We start from the raw sequence: 16,020 nt of genomic DNA on the forward strand, positions 1-16,020 counted from the left end.
ATAAAAGATGTCCGTCGAAATCCATCTACAGCAGCCACAGATATAACTATTTTCGCCTTGGTAATAAAATCCAATGAACGGTTATTGAATGAGAAATCTTTCATAAATACAGTTTGATATCTTTCATAAATCAATAGTGCCAGAACAAAAATGCTGTATCGACGAAATGGATAAATTGTCATTTAGATAATATATTACGAAGATATGTGACCTACTTTATCCATTGCAGAAAGTAATGTAATTTATTACACTTCGGACGTAATATACATAATATAATTGTGGGACAGGAAGTGTGAAGCACGTCTAAACTAAAACTACTATGCCAAAATAATTTAGCTAACTTGTATTATATCGCTGGTTTAGGAGATACAAAGTGTCCAAAAATAACTTTTAAAGTTTCAATGGTAACCATGTTGGTCTAAAATATAATCTATCTGGATGACCTAATCGGTATCTCCATCTTATCTTAATGTTAACTTTGTCTTACATTTTTTGTGTTTAATATTTAGTGAAATTAATACCGCTATAAATACTTAGAATTGTTGAATGATTAACAGTTCTCCAAAAAAAAGTTTTTCAACAAATTCTAGGGTCTCTACTTATTTTAATTATATCGAAAATATCTGGGTCAACTTTTGTTAGACAAAAGTCCTTGCAATGTTACCAAATTTACTCTTTCTTTGATGCTAAACTAGCTAAAATACATAATGACAACTGAATTAAGTGATCAAAACTTGTTCCGTTGTTAATTTGACAGTATCGATGGTAGAATTTGTCTATCACTTTCCCCAATGATTCTCCTGGAATTAATCGTAATTCATTGATCATTCGTTGCATTAACTCTGCGAGAGTTCCAGGTTTATAAACTTGACTTTTCAAGTTTTTAAGATTAAGATACGGTGAACAATGAGGCCTCGTCTACCAATCCATTGTCCAGGAAATACTCATATAGATAACGCCGAACATTTACGCTGGAGCATCGTTTAGCTTTACACAGATTTCTTAGTGTAGGTACCATTTCATTTCTAAGTAGCATTTCATACCTATTACCTTGTAAAGTTCAAGAAAGAAAAATGAACCAAATGAACTGAATATCCACAATACCCGACCATACCATTTAACTTTTATGATTTTTGAGTACGGTTTCAATCATTTCAATACCGTACATTATGTCAATTTACATTTCCAAACCATGCAAAGGTTACATTACATTGCAAAGTTTCCATTGCATCTAAAGTTTTGTTGTCATTCACAACAGTGTTTGGTTCACTTTATCAGTGTCAATTTTTTACACTTCCAGTTTCCCAAAAATGAATAGCAAAATTTTTGGTATGTATCGTTGAACGAATTTGCCACTTGTTATGATTCTTATTAATGGGATAGCAATACAATATTAATGTCTATACATGTATATTAATGTCAATACAACAATTTTATTGATAATAGTAAATGGCTTCCACATTTTACCAACTTCTTTTCAGCTTCATCGATTTTACCGAAATTGCATCTCGATCTAGTGGCACTCTTCCATGAATATATACCTATATATAAAATGAGACTAACAACGTTTGTAAAAGAACGATCGTAGAAAATTTAGTTCTAGAATATGGCATTCCGTAAATTATTCTTACTGATTATAAAACTGAAGTTAATTTCAATTTTAAATCGTTAGTTCTTAAATAATTTTGTACACTTAATACGTTTAATGTAAACTTAATAAGTATATTTTAACGACACAATGGGAACTAACAAAGTTTGTTAAAGCATACTTTACTGGGAATAAAGAAGTAGGCACAGGTAAGCATTCTGAAAATTGTACTTACTTATTCAGGAAACTGAATTTAAATCGTTACTTTTTAAAGAATCCTGTAAAGTACAGGGTACCCGCACCGAACATTAAGCGCCTTAAAAACTCTCACACGAATATGGGTGTGTCTTCAGGAAGTTATTGTGCACCATTACAAATTCGTGGAGTACGTGAGTATCCTACTGCTGTTTTCAGTATAATAATACTACACTTAATGTTTTATTGAGAACAAAGTATAACGAAATTTTGGTGCACAAAGATGGCATTAAAAAGTACAATGAATAAAACTATACAAAAATTAACGTGGAGAAATTAGTAAAAAAAAAAAAACAATTATTCATTTTTTTTTTTTGTATCAATCTTGCTGGGGTAATGTAATGGAGAAATGAAGTAATAACTTAAAAGTTACAAAATAAATCTTTTAATATAATAATTGATGAAGAACGATTTTGTAATATTATAAGATTACATCGAAAAGATAATTTCATTTATAACATAATGGCTATATCATTACTCATTATCATTACCCCGAAGCATATATAAATTACCGGTCGATTCTTTGGTTTTCGTTTTTCCGTTTAAGGTATTCGAAATTGTTGCATCAATTTCCTTCGCGTGTTTTTTTTTTCGAAAATAATGAAACAAGCATCCTAAATTGCTCAAACCACCAATGTCCTGCTTTAAATATACTGAGGCGCTACCCTTTCTTATTGACGAGGACCTTGTTACCTTTCAATAGTTGAAATAAAATATTGTCCAGTGTTTTTTTATTCAAGGAAAGAAAGAAAGTCTTCTTCTTTTGAAAAATAAAAATCGTACCTTTATTTAGACAAGAATAAATAAACCACAAATAAACCAAAAGACCACCTTCTTATCATAAATAAAAGAGAAAAGTATCAATATAGTAATATCAGGTGATAAAAAAATTAACTACACTTTCAATAAGGTGTGGGAATCACCGCCGAAATCATCGATCAAAATGCTATTTTGCTGGCCTATTTTAGCAAACATATTTAAATAGAAAACGTAGAATAATGCGCTTTAAAATGCTAGCCATGCGTACAAAATTGGTTAAAGTGGGTTGATTTTTGCTTTATCACAGCACTGGAAATGCGGAGTTGAAATTGATGGAAAGATTGTATGCGGACTTTGAAGCAGAATTAACCTTATTCAAAATCAGCGAGAAAATGCGAAGGTCGGATTAGTGAAACAAACTTTGAAAATGTTAAATATGTCCCAGCAAAAATTTCTTCCTGCAGAAATTGGGCAAAATGTTGTGGTTAAAGTTCCATAGGTCGACAGAAGACGACTTGCGCCTAGAAATGTGATAGCTGTATTCTGAATGTAAGTGACACCTTCGCAGATTCAAATTTTTTAGCCAGTCAGATGTGCCTAGTTCCTTGTTAACTTTAAAAAAATGCGTCAGCTTTGTCGTCAGGATCTAAGCAAGGTTTTGTTATGTGCCAATGTAAACGGTACTGCAGTACCAAAAAGTGTAATTGCCGTGGAAAAGTTCAATTCAAAATGCATGTTATATAATGTATGTTATATAAACAGTGTTTCGTTAGTGTTATATTTTGTTCTATTTGATAAATAAATATTTGACTATATACCTCAGTCAGTTTTCGCGTAGAGGTTGTTTGTCTATTACGCAAAACGCGTTGAGGTTGTTTTCTATCACGCATCACCCGAGTGGTGACAGACATAGGCGTTTTTTTCACTCACAGAGTAATTTCGGTTTTTGGGAGTAACATATATATCATTTTTGCTGTGTTATTATACTTCAGAATTTTCATGGTAAATGTTGTCACAAAGTTGTAGAATAGTGTTGAGATAGGAATAACCTTAGGAAGATTTTAGTGGGCGGTGATCATGTGGGAGTTGCCTTTCCTAACCTTGACGACTGACATACAGTCTGCAAGAAAATGATGCATTAAGGTCCATTACTACCATCTTTTAGTTAAATTTATCTTATAGACAAACCCATCTAGTAGCCAATAAGAGCGCGTAAAATAGCCGTAACCGTGGTAATAATCCCTTAGATGGCTTAACCAGAAGATGGTAGTAACGATTTTGTATGAAACCGAATCTAGATTTTTGTTGTGTGTGATTTCTTTCAATCTTGTGGGAGCTGCTGAGAATAAAAGAAAGAAATTGCATATGTTCGTGATATAGGATTGGATATCAAGAGCAATACTTTTCGCAGCTTTAATGTACATAACTTTGACATAGATTTTAGAATTGAATTACACCATAGAAACGGTTTTGGAGCAGATGTAATAAACTTGATTTAGACATCATCGAAATTTAATACAAGATTAACGAAGACATTGCATTCGTTAAGTAAACAGTTTAAAATGGTTGGGTTAAATGTTCTCATTTAAATAATTTTAGATGGATTTTTATGATTTAGGTGGCACTTGTATCACTGTTTCATCGTAATGCGCTTCTGTTATCGATCGCAAAACCCTCTTTGTATTTTTATGAGGCTATGTAAATTCTAGTGTATACGTAAAACCGATGGAGACCATTGAGAAATTGAAAGAAAATATTATTGAAACCTGCAGAAATATTGATTCCGACGTACTAGGCCGTGTGAGGGAGTACATTTGCCTAGGTTGTCTTACTGCCAAGAAGTACCTTCTACTTCTTAACCTACATCGAATATTTTATTTAAATATTTAAAAGTATATTTATATTTGTTTAACACGTTAATGAACAGATACTTCTTTTTTTTATAAATACGGTGGTGACCAACTAACTAAGGACAGTAGATAATCATTGCCTACTTAACATAAAAGTAATACCTTGCCCAATAAGATATACCGTATTTTCTCGAATCTAATCCGCACCCTTTTTACAAATTTTATATGCTCTAAAATCAAATGCGGATTACAATCGAGTGCGGATTAGATTCGCAGTCGTATAGTTGCGATTTGGAAAATAGTAAAATAAAATCGCATTATAACAATAACGCTATTTAGGGTTTTAGAACGATATTTACATTTTTATGTATCATTTTCTGCCCATATTACGTCATCTTCGGATCTGTCCAAAGCAGTGGTTATACAAAACTTCTTAAATGATGTTATAATATTGTTTTCAGGTATCGTTTTCCATGTGTGTTCCTGGTCTACGACTCCATACTTGTCTTAACCATTCCATCATCAGCTTTTCCATTATTCATCCTTTTATTGTGCCCTAACTAAGACGTCATTCGGGAAGTCTTTCGGATTTCAGAATGGTTTTTTTCTCAATATTAATAATGACAGCAATTTTTCCCTATCACTTGTTACTGCTAGCATACTAATGTTATGCACAATTTTTCGCAACCACTCGTTTCTAAGGAAATTGGGAGGCATATCCAGATATACTGCCATTTCGTCGGCATTCACAGTTTGAGACAAATTGAAATTTTTTTGAAAATCATTAGGAGCTTTTGGGAAATTGTAGTTTGTCCAACCTTTGCTAGTATTAAAATTACAGAAAGAGTAATCGAATTACAATTAATGGACTATGTTACGGAATACAACCTTTTACCGCCTACACAGTCAGGTTTTGGAAAGCATTATGGCTGTAATACAGCTCTATCGAATATTGTGGACGATGTCATACGAAGCACAGACCAAGGAAAATTGACTTTGAGGTGTCTCTTAGATTATTCAAAGGCTTGACATGATGTATGCCATGCTTCGCTACATTGGGTTTGATGATCTTGCATCGGGGTTCTTGCACAGTTACTTGACGGGCAGAATGCAGTGCGTGAAGATGAATGGTCGCGTTTCATCGTTTCTTTCGACAACGTCCGGTGTTCCTCAGGGTTCAATTTTGGGTCCACTGCTATACTCACTTTACACATCGCATTTTAACAGATACATAAAAAGTTGTAATCATCATTTCTACGCGGATGACACCCAGTTATATATATCTTTTCTGCCATCGGATGTCGATGATAGGCGTCACTGCTTTTGTCTTAAAGCTGCTAAAACAGAGCTGATTTTATTTGGGCCAAGAAAGGTGATAAGTGATAATTCTGCTCGGGATCGGGTCAAGATAGTTGTCAACAATCAAGTATTGCCGTTGAAGGATTGTGTGAAAAGCTTGGGTGTCTTATTGGACGAAAATTTAAACTTTAATAAACACATCAATAAGTGCACTGCTTCCGCGTATGCTGCTCTTAAGCTGATTTATGGCGGTCCGTCGTTCCTCAATCGTAGAACAAGGGTGCTTTTGTGCGAGGCCTTGGTGTTAGCGCATTTTAATTATTGTGATACATTGTATGACCAGTGTATTTCGTATAGTAATACGAAAAAAATTCAGAAAATTCAAAATTCTTGCTTGCGCTTGATATTTGGGTTACGGGGACGTCAGCATGTTTCGCACAAATTAAAGGATTTGAGTTGGCTCAACATGAAAAACAGGCGCATACTTCATTCGGCGGTTTTGTTCTTTAATATAATTACTTTGAAGAAACCTCCATACTTGTTCAATAAAATAAAATTTCGTACCGATGTTCATACCTTGAATATTCGATTCAAGGGCACTCTTACCCCGCCGATACATCATCACCAGCTATTTAAGAAATGCTTTTCATACCAAATAACACATATTCTTAATGATTTGCCATCAACTATAAAATGTTGCATTTCTTCAAGGTTGTTTCGTCACAGAGTGAACGGCCGCTTGTCTCAAATTCAGAATGCATTGTAGGGCGACAGGGATCGGGCAGTTTACGCTTAGTAATTAATTATGATTTCATCATCGGGTCTTTTTCTTTTCGTTTTTCTTTTCTTTTTCTCTCTTGTATATTTAGAATTAGTTTTATTAGGTTTGAGTGGAAGAGCAGGTGCTGTTACGGCTGCACCTGAACTCCGCCTAATTTGTGCTGGCTTAATTTATAATAATTTTATGTATATATGTATACTATGCATAAATATATTATTATTATTATATATTTATGGTTAACAACAAGCATCGCATCATTTTGTTGTTGTCGAATTGCTCAGAAAAAGATGCGGATTACATTCGCAAACTAAATTTTTTTACCATTATGCATTTTTAAAATCGGGGTGCGGATTAGATTCGAATGCGGATAAGATTCGAGAAAATACGGTACATTATTATTTAACAATAACATCAAATTGTAATATATTTGTTAAAGAACATCTAATTAAGAACACTTCCAATATTTTCTATTTTTTTCTTTGAAATGGTCTATTTTATGAGTGAACAATTTAAGAATTTGTAGGAAACCCTTTATTATCTATTACCGCTTACACCTTGCAGACATTGATTCCAAAAGTTTCAGCGGGAATCACATTCCAGGAATCAATAACTTCTTTATAAAGTTCTTTTAAATTACTACACTTTTTATCTGCCACACTAAGTTTCATTTCCTGTCACAGATTTTCGATTGAATTCAAATCTGTTCCATTAAGAGATTAATCCAAGTGTTTTCGCAGATCGCAGTTTTTTGCATAAGCAAGCATACTTTCTTGTAAAATATCTTTGTATTGATGTTGGTTTATTATTTGAATTATGATGCCGTATGAATCTTTTTCCATCATAACTTAATCGATTTATTTGTGATTGGTATGTAAACAAAATAATGTTCTATTCTAAATGAGTCTAATTTAAATATTGTCAAATTAACTCAAATTTCTCAACGGCTTTTCTCGAGCAATTCTTTTAACAGTTAGAGTAGACCCTCTGGATGAGATTTAGATAAGCGAACTTTTAGAGAATCAGTTCTTGAAGTTTCACTACGCCGTTTTTTTTCGTTGAATATTTCCTGGGGTGTTGTACTTTCAGATATGTAGCATTAGTTATTTTTGTAGCAGGTTTACAACCTTTATTTATTCTTATTGTATACAGTGCCGGCGCTAGTAAATGAAGCACCAGGGTGCGAGAACCGGAGTGCCCCCCCTCAAGCATTTTGGACAGAATGCGGGGGGGGAGCGCCCAAAATGCGGGGGAACAATTAAAAATTCATTTTAATTTAAAAAATGCATTTTAATTAAAAAAATATATATAAAGAAATATAAATAAACTTAAAAAAGACTGGCAATTGTAGCCTCCAGGTTCATCATGGTGTATATTAGTAGGATAAAAAAGAATAAGTCCACGATGATTATTTATTATTTTTTTCTAATTTCGGTACAACAATGTTTCGCTTTTTCTAAAAGCGTCTTCAGGTACGACTAGAATAATATGGAACATAATTATTACTAGTTGACGGGTTTTTTTGTTGGTGATATAAAATTATAAAAAGTTCTTACCGTCAAAAACTAAGAATGATGAACACGTGAAAAAATGATCATGTGGAAAAATTTCTCTTACAAAAAACTACGACGGACCCATGATTAAAAATATAATTTTGGATTAAAGAAAAAAGTGAAATTTTTGAAAACGGCGTGGGTTACCATGTCAGGTTAAAAACTCCAACGTCGGGTGATAGGTTAATAAAATTTTGAAATGCTGAAGGCAGGCGTAAAAGAAAATGTGAAAGCTGAAGGCGTGTTATAAAAAGGGAATTTATCGTTAAAAATCTAAAAGAAAAGGGTATTAATATTATTGAAAGCGTATTATAACGTTAAGTGTTACCGAAAAACTTGAGTCGTGTGCACATATCGACTGGTTACAACGGACTGAGGTCAGTTAAAAGAGGAAGTAAGTAATATGACAACTTAAGAAAATGAAAGATTGGTACCAGGATGTGACAAACCAAATGCAAGAGCGGTGAGTTTGAAATTATATGAAAGGTGTAAAATATCTATTATAATTGTTAAAATCAGTAATTTCATTCAAAATATGTTCAGGGTTTTTAACGTGGTATGATTTTATATAGTATTCCTCAAATAGGTCCATTTTTCTGGATTTATTAAGATGTTTTAGAAGTTTAATTTTTGATATATCAGTTTTATGTTTATGTTCTTTTAAATGTTTATAAAAAGTAGAATTTTCTTTATTTAAGTGTTCCTTGAATCTAGTACTGATATTCCTTCCAGTTTGTCCTATATAAAAGAATTCGCAATCGTTACAATTAAGTTTGTAAATCCCACTTTTAAGTTTATCATCGAATTTGTGTTTATTATTAGTTAATAATTGGCCCAATTTAGCATTAGCACGGTATACCGGTGTGACATTAAACTTATTGAAAATATCGGAAAATTGTTTTTGGATTAAAGGGTGGAAAGGTATAGAGACAAAAACGCCGGGGTTGGAAAAGTGGGGATATATGAGATTATTAATTCTAGCTTGATGAATGCGGAACAATAAATTTTGAAGCTCCTGAAGGGAGTAACCATTATCGAAGCCTAGCTTGACGATAGTATTAATTTCCTTGTTAAAACTAGCACGTGAAAGAGGGTAATTTAAAATTCTATCAAAAAAGAAACGAAAAGTATTTATGTTGAAATGATGTAAATGAATTTTTTGGGATTAAGGTATTGGTAGTAGTAGGTTTTCTATATATGTCGAATAGGATTCTGTTCTCGGAGGTGCACTTTGTTATAGTAAGATCAAGGAAGCAAATAGATGAACATTTTTCTACTTCGTAAGTAAATTGAAGATTATTAATATTGTTAAAAATGTTATTAAGAGCTATAATGTGGGATCTTTTACCGTTGTATAGCAGAAGGATATCATCAACGTATCTTTTATAAAAGATAATATTTTTAGTAAAAAATTCATATTTCTCCGAGAACAGAATCCCTTCGAAGTGGTTAACAAAAATATCAGCAATTATCCTTGAAATGGGTGAACCCATGGGGAGGCCATCCTTCATCGGGTAAAATTTGTTGTCAAAAATGAAAAAATTCTGAATGCATACTAATTCCAACAAGGAAATGAAGTTATATATGTCTTGGTATTGAACACTGTCATATTTGCATATGTTATTACAAAGGTGGGCTTCGATTATTTTTAATGAATCTTTTATAGGAATATTAGAATATAAGTTTTTAATATCGAAAGAGATGAGGATGGAGTTATTATTGATTTGGATATCTTGAAGAGAATCAATTAATTGTTTTGAGTTTTTAACACTATATTTTATATCACTATTAAAAGTGTTGTATAGGAATTTTTGAAACTGTTTGGCAATCTTCTCTGAAGGAGTATTAATAGTAGTAATGTTAATACTCCTTCAGAGAAATATTATATCACAATTTTAATAGTAATATAAAATATAGTGTTAAAAACTCAAAACAATTAATTGATTCTCTTCAAGATATCCAAATCAATAATAACTCCATCCTCATCTCTTTCGATATTAAAAACTTATATTCTAATATTCCTATAAAAGATTCATTAAAAATAATCGAAGCCCACCTTTGTAATAACATATGCAAATATGACAGTGTTCAATACCAAGACATATATAACTTCATTTCCTTGTTGGAATTAGTATGCATTCAGAATTTTTTCATTTTTGACAACAAATTTTACCCGATGAAGGATGGCCTCCCCATGGGTTCACCCATTTCAAGGATAATTGCTGATATTTTTGTTAACCACTTCGAAGGGATTCTGTTCTCGGAGAAATATGAATTTTTTACTAAAAATATTATCTTTTATAAAAGATACGTTGATGATATCCTTCTGCTATACAACGGTAAAAGATCCCACATTATAGCTCTTAATAACATTTTTAACAATATTAATAATCTTCAATTTACTTACGAAGTAGAAAAATGTTCATCTATTTGCTTCCTTGATCTTACTATAATAAAGTGCACCTCCGAGAACAGAATCCTATTCGACATATATAGAAAACCTACTACTACCAATACCTTAATCCCAAAAAATTCATTTACATCATTTCAACATAAATACTTTTCGTTTCTTTTTTGATAGAATTTTAAATTACCCTCTTTCACGTGCTAGTTTTAACAAGGAAATTAATACTATCATCAAGCTAGGCTTCGATAATGGTTACTCCCTTCAGGAGCTTCAAAATTTATTTTTCCGCATTCATCAAGCTAGAATTAATAATCTCATATATCCCCACTTTTCCAACCCCGGCGTTTTTGTCTCTATACCTTTCCACCCTTTAATCCAAAAACAATTTTCCGATATTTTCAATAAGTTTAATGTCACACCGGTATACCGTGCTAATGCTAAATTGGGCCAATTATTAACTAATAATAAACACAAATTCGATGATAAACTTAAAAGTGGGATTTACAAACTTAATTGTAACGATTGCGAATTCTTTTATATAGGACAAACTGGAAGGAATATCAGTACTAGATTCAAGGAACACTTAAATAAAGAAAATTCTACTTTTTATAAACATTTAAAAGAACATAAACATAAAACTGATATATCAAAAATTAAACTTCTAAAACATCTTAATAAATCCAGAAAAATGGACCTATTTGAGGAATACTATATAAAATCATACCACGTTAAAAACCCTGAACATATTTTGAATGAAATTACTGATTTTAACAATTATAATAGATATTTTACACCTTTCATATAATTTCAAACTCACCGCTCTTGCATTTGGTTTGTCACATCCTGGTACCAATCTTTCATTTTCTTAAGTTGTCATATTACTTACTTCCTCTTTTAACTGACCTCAGTCCGTTGTAACCAGTCGATATGTGCACACGACTCAAGTTTTTCGGTAACACTTAACGTTATAATACGCTTTCAATAATATTAATACCCTTTTCTTTTAGATTTTTAACGATAAATTCCCTTTTTATAACACGCCTTCAGCTTTCACATTTTCTTTTACGCCTGCCTTCAGCATTTCAAAATTTTATTAACCTATCACCCGACGTTGGAGTTTTTAACCTGACATGGTAAACCCACGCCGTTTTCAAAAATTTCACTTTTTTCTTTAATCCAAAATTATATTTTTAATCATCGGTCCGTCGTAGTTTTTTGTAAGAGAAATTTTTCCACATGATCATTTTTTCACGTGTTCATTATTCTTAGTTTTTGACGGTAAGAACTTTTTATAATTTTATATCACCAACAAAAAAACCCGTCAACTAGTAATAATTATGTTCCATATTATTCTAGTCGTACCTGAAGACGCTTTTAGAAAAAGCGAAACATTGTTGTACCGAAATTAGAAAAAAATAATAAATAATCATCGTGGACTTATTCTTTTTTATCCTATTAAAAAAGACTGGAATAATCATAGTCCATACTTCAGCAAATAGTTAAGAATTATACTAGTGAAAAACCAAACTTAAGGGAATAGTCGGGAATACTCTGGTCAGAAGGTTAATTTGCAAAAAAAAGTCTGAAATTGCAATAGTTATAAGCTAGACTTCAGCAAAGAACAGGAGTTACACTGTTCAAAGTCCACATGAAGTCTGAAATTACTGTTCAGAGAAAACAAAAAATTGATTATAAACCAAACATGATTTTTCACGGCAATACTTATGTGTTCAATAAAAGAATGCGAAGAATATGAACAAGAAACCAATGGACTTGTCTTGTTATTGCACAGGACAGGAAATCACCAACACGAAAACTTTGCAAATGCAGGATAAGCACAAAAGCAAAGTAACAGCTGCAGAAATGGGATACCGGGTGGTACAAGATCCGTATAGATAATAAGAGGCTCCCAAAAAGATGATGATAGACACCCAGAAAGAAGTACCTGTCAGTATCAATAACAAAACATACATAACGTTGGCAGAAGACTAGATACTGCTTCTAAAAAACTAAGTACTGCTTTCTGAAGAATAGATACTGCTCTGGAAGATTAAACACTGCTTTCTGAAGACTAAATACAGCCGACAGGTCTAAATACAGCATCTGGAACACTAAATACTGCTTTCTAAAGACTAAAATTGCTTTGTGGAGACTAAATACTGCTTTCTGAAGACTAGATACTGCCGACAGGTCTAAGTACTGCAAAAGAAAGATAAGATATTGTTGGAGAAAACATACATAACGTTAGCAGAATACTAGATATTGCTTCTAGAAGACTAAATACTGCTTTCTGAAGACTAGATACTTCCGACAGGTCTAAATACAGCGTCTGAAGCACTAAATACTGCCTTCTAAAGACTAAAGTTGCTTTGTGGAGACTAAATACTGCTTTCTGAAGACTAGCTACTACTGACAGGTCTAAACACTGCAAAAGAAAGATAAGATATTGTTGGAGAAAACATTAAAAAGGCGCCCCCTTTTAGGCGGCGCCCGGTTGCAGTGCACCCCTTGCACCCCCCGGTAGCGCCGCCTCTGATTGTATAACAAATGTATTATAATTGTTACAATTTTATACAATACACACAAACTTGAACACGACTGTACAGTTGTAACTTCTAACATAATCAAACTATTACTGAAACTACTACTAATTTCTGTCCTTATTTAATTATCCGACCTTCATAAGTTAGCCATTATGGAAACAAAGAGCTTCAGGATTAGAATCGTCCACTTATCAAGCCGTACGAATGCTATAATTATAGATCACAAATGAACAATTTTAATATATCGTTATACCTCGATATAACGAACAAACACGGGGAAGAAACATTTTTAATTTGCATTTTAAACTGTTTGGTTGAATAATTTTAATGCACACAAATTCGAACAGCTATTCACACCGTTGCGTTCAGCTACCTGGCTTTATATTTATACAAAGGAAGGTAGAATTTAAGAGGACTGTTACATCCCGGGAACAGGTGCACAACTCGAAAGCCCATTCGTGACGACACGCACAGGTAAGCAACTACTATGTCATACTTTGAATAAGGAAATGCTTAATTTATTCTATTCGTGTTTTCTAATGTTTGGGACTTAAGGTTCATAATATAAAATAAAGATCTTGATCGAGTTTAACCGTGCGTCTCTGAAGACGGCTAAACCTGAGTGTTTCTAGTTGTAAGTATTGTGTTAGTTCCACTTTTAGTTCAATAAAAATATACAACAATCAAATAGAAAAAATAAAAACTCGGCGAGAAAAACTAAATACCGGTTTTTTTAACATTTTTGGAAAAATCAGATTTTCTTTGTTGTTCTGGGTTGTTCTAGCTATTCTTCTAAAAAATCAAAATTATGGGATACAGCATTACGAAGTTATAACTAAAAATAGGTTTGGCTGCCAAAATGTCTAGTTGATTGCTGTGACCATAGTTTTCTAGTTTCAATTCCATGTTACAAATATATACTTATTATATCTAACACAATCAGGAACAGCTATTATTTTCACTAGGACAACTCTATAGAAGACACCTTACTCTTTGAAAATAGAAGTTTTTGGAGCTTTTCAGTCAGTAATTTTTGCGTCATCTGTTTTAAACTACACAATAACAATTAAAAAACATATAACGATCTAAAATAATTCAAACTCTGCTGCATCAATTTGTTCTAGTGTGTTTTACGTTTAAACTAAGGAAAAAAGACTTTTCTGGTTACAAGGACATTAATTTTGCAAAATCATATCTTCTTTGTTGCTCTAAATGGTTCTTGTTGTTCTACTTACTTAAAATGTTTATTTAATTACTGCAGCTTTAGTTTTTTAAAGTTTCATGTTAAAAATTAGTACTTATAACAATAAGAACAATTCAGAACAGCTCATTATATCTAACACAATCTGGAACAGCTATTATTTTCACTAGTACAACTCTATAAAGGACACCTAACTCTTTGAAAATTGAAGTTTTTGGAGGTTTTCAGTCAGTAATTTTTGCGTCAGCTGTTTTAAACTACACAATAACAATTAAAAAACATACAGGGGAGAGCGGGGCAAGTGAGTCATGTTAAGGTAAGAGAGGCCACAGTTTGTAAGGTTTTAATCATAAAACAAAATTATACCAAAAAAGTTTAAATTTAATTATTAACTAACGATGCACTTTTTTTCTTCCTGCTTTTCTGCACATTTTCTTTTCTGATTTTTCTGACATTTTATTATTTTTTCTCGGGTTTTTTTTACTGATTTTGCTTTGAGAATTTTATTTTTTCTTCAATTTGATTTTTGTAAGGCGAACTAGTAATTATTTGGGATCCTTCTACACGTCGTTTCTTCCTTTGTATATTTTTGTCATTTGAAATTGCTTGAGGAATAGATGAAACGTATGAAACTGGAACATAACTACACGATGGTTTCTGGTCTTCGTAATTGATTGATGATTGGAGATTATCGTGGTATTGTATTCTTCGTATTGGAGATTCGTTTTTTTTCTGTAATATTTTAGGATCTGGGTCACCAGAAGTTGTAGAATGTTGTATGTCTGGTGTTCGAAAAAGGTATAAATTTTGTTTCTTCAAGAGACCTAAGGTTGATCCATTATCCGAATTATCATCAGGTCTAGGGCTACATCCATCTTGACGAATTTCTGATGTTATAGGAGAAGGTATTGTGACACCTGTCTTTTCAAAACCTTTTATAATGTTGTTTGGTGTGAAAGCCTTAATGAAAGCATTTTTGATAATAATGGGCATTTCGTATTCTGTTAGACTAAAACCAGGATGATTAGTAAGCCTGTTGTCCATTTCTCGAGATAAATATGTTTTGAATGGTGCACAAACACTAACGTCAAGCGGCTGGAGTCTATTTGATGTATGGGGTGGTAATGTCAACATAACAACCCCAGACTCTCTAGCCAGTGTTATACATTCTAATGACTTTTGACTTGAATGTCCATCTAATATTAATAGGCTTGGTGATTCTTTAGTCGTTTTTGTACATTCAATAAAGTGTTTCAAAAACTTGAAAAAAACTCAAAAAGGGTTTGGGTACCCTACTGTACCAAGAAATGAACCTACTAACAACGCAGGATGCATCCTTACTCTGGGAAATACCATAAATGGTGATATAAATGAACTTGAAGCACTAACACAGGCCAAAAGAGTGGTATTTTTGCCCCTATCCAATGACGTTATTCTGCCCACTTGTTTTTTACCTTTTCAGCGACGATTTTTCCCGGTTTCTGAACGCACGTAATGCCTGTTTCATCGCAATTAAATATCTGGAATGGAATAAAATTGTACTGTTCAATAACGTCTTTTAAATTTTTAAAAAACTCCAATATATTGCGCTTGGAAAACCAGTCACCCTAGCAATACTGGTTGGCTCAGGCGATCGAATAGACAAAATACCCTGCCGTTTCAAAAAATTGGTCAACCAGTCCTTTTCAGCCATTTTTCGTTGCTTGCTGAAACCATAATCTAGATTGTTAGCTTCAGCAAATTGAAATGTTATTCTTCGTACCTCTGTTGTTGACAGTCCATAAAAT

The 16,020-nt window shown here is 32.6% G+C and overlaps 1 protein-coding gene and 2 long non-coding RNA genes across 6 annotated transcripts in view; 1 reads left to right on the forward strand and 2 right to left on the reverse strand.

Annotated features, from left to right (window-relative positions):
• Positions 1 to 16,020, reverse strand: part of LOC111418615 (multiple C2 domain and transmembrane region protein) — a 214,862-nt gene that overhangs the window by 75,734 nt on the left and 123,108 nt on the right. The gene's annotated exons all lie outside the window — the stretch shown is intronic.
• On the reverse strand, positions 7,928 to 8,497 carry LOC139430380 (uncharacterized). The gene is made up of 3 exons (XR_011640865.1): positions 8,411 to 8,497; positions 8,086 to 8,355; positions 7,928 to 8,007 (listed from the first exon to the last, which is right to left on the reverse strand). It is a non-coding gene; the product is annotated as an uncharacterized lncRNA (long non-coding RNA).
• Positions 11,357 to 11,925, forward strand: LOC139430381 (uncharacterized). Its single transcript, XR_011640866.1, has 3 exons — positions 11,357 to 11,441; positions 11,497 to 11,767; positions 11,846 to 11,925. It is a non-coding gene; the product is annotated as an uncharacterized lncRNA (long non-coding RNA).

This window comes from Onthophagus taurus, chromosome 7, assembly GCF_036711975.1.
Source record: "Onthophagus taurus isolate NC chromosome 7, IU_Otau_3.0, whole genome shotgun sequence".
NCBI lineage: Eukaryota > Metazoa > Arthropoda > Insecta > Coleoptera > Scarabaeidae > Onthophagus > Onthophagus taurus.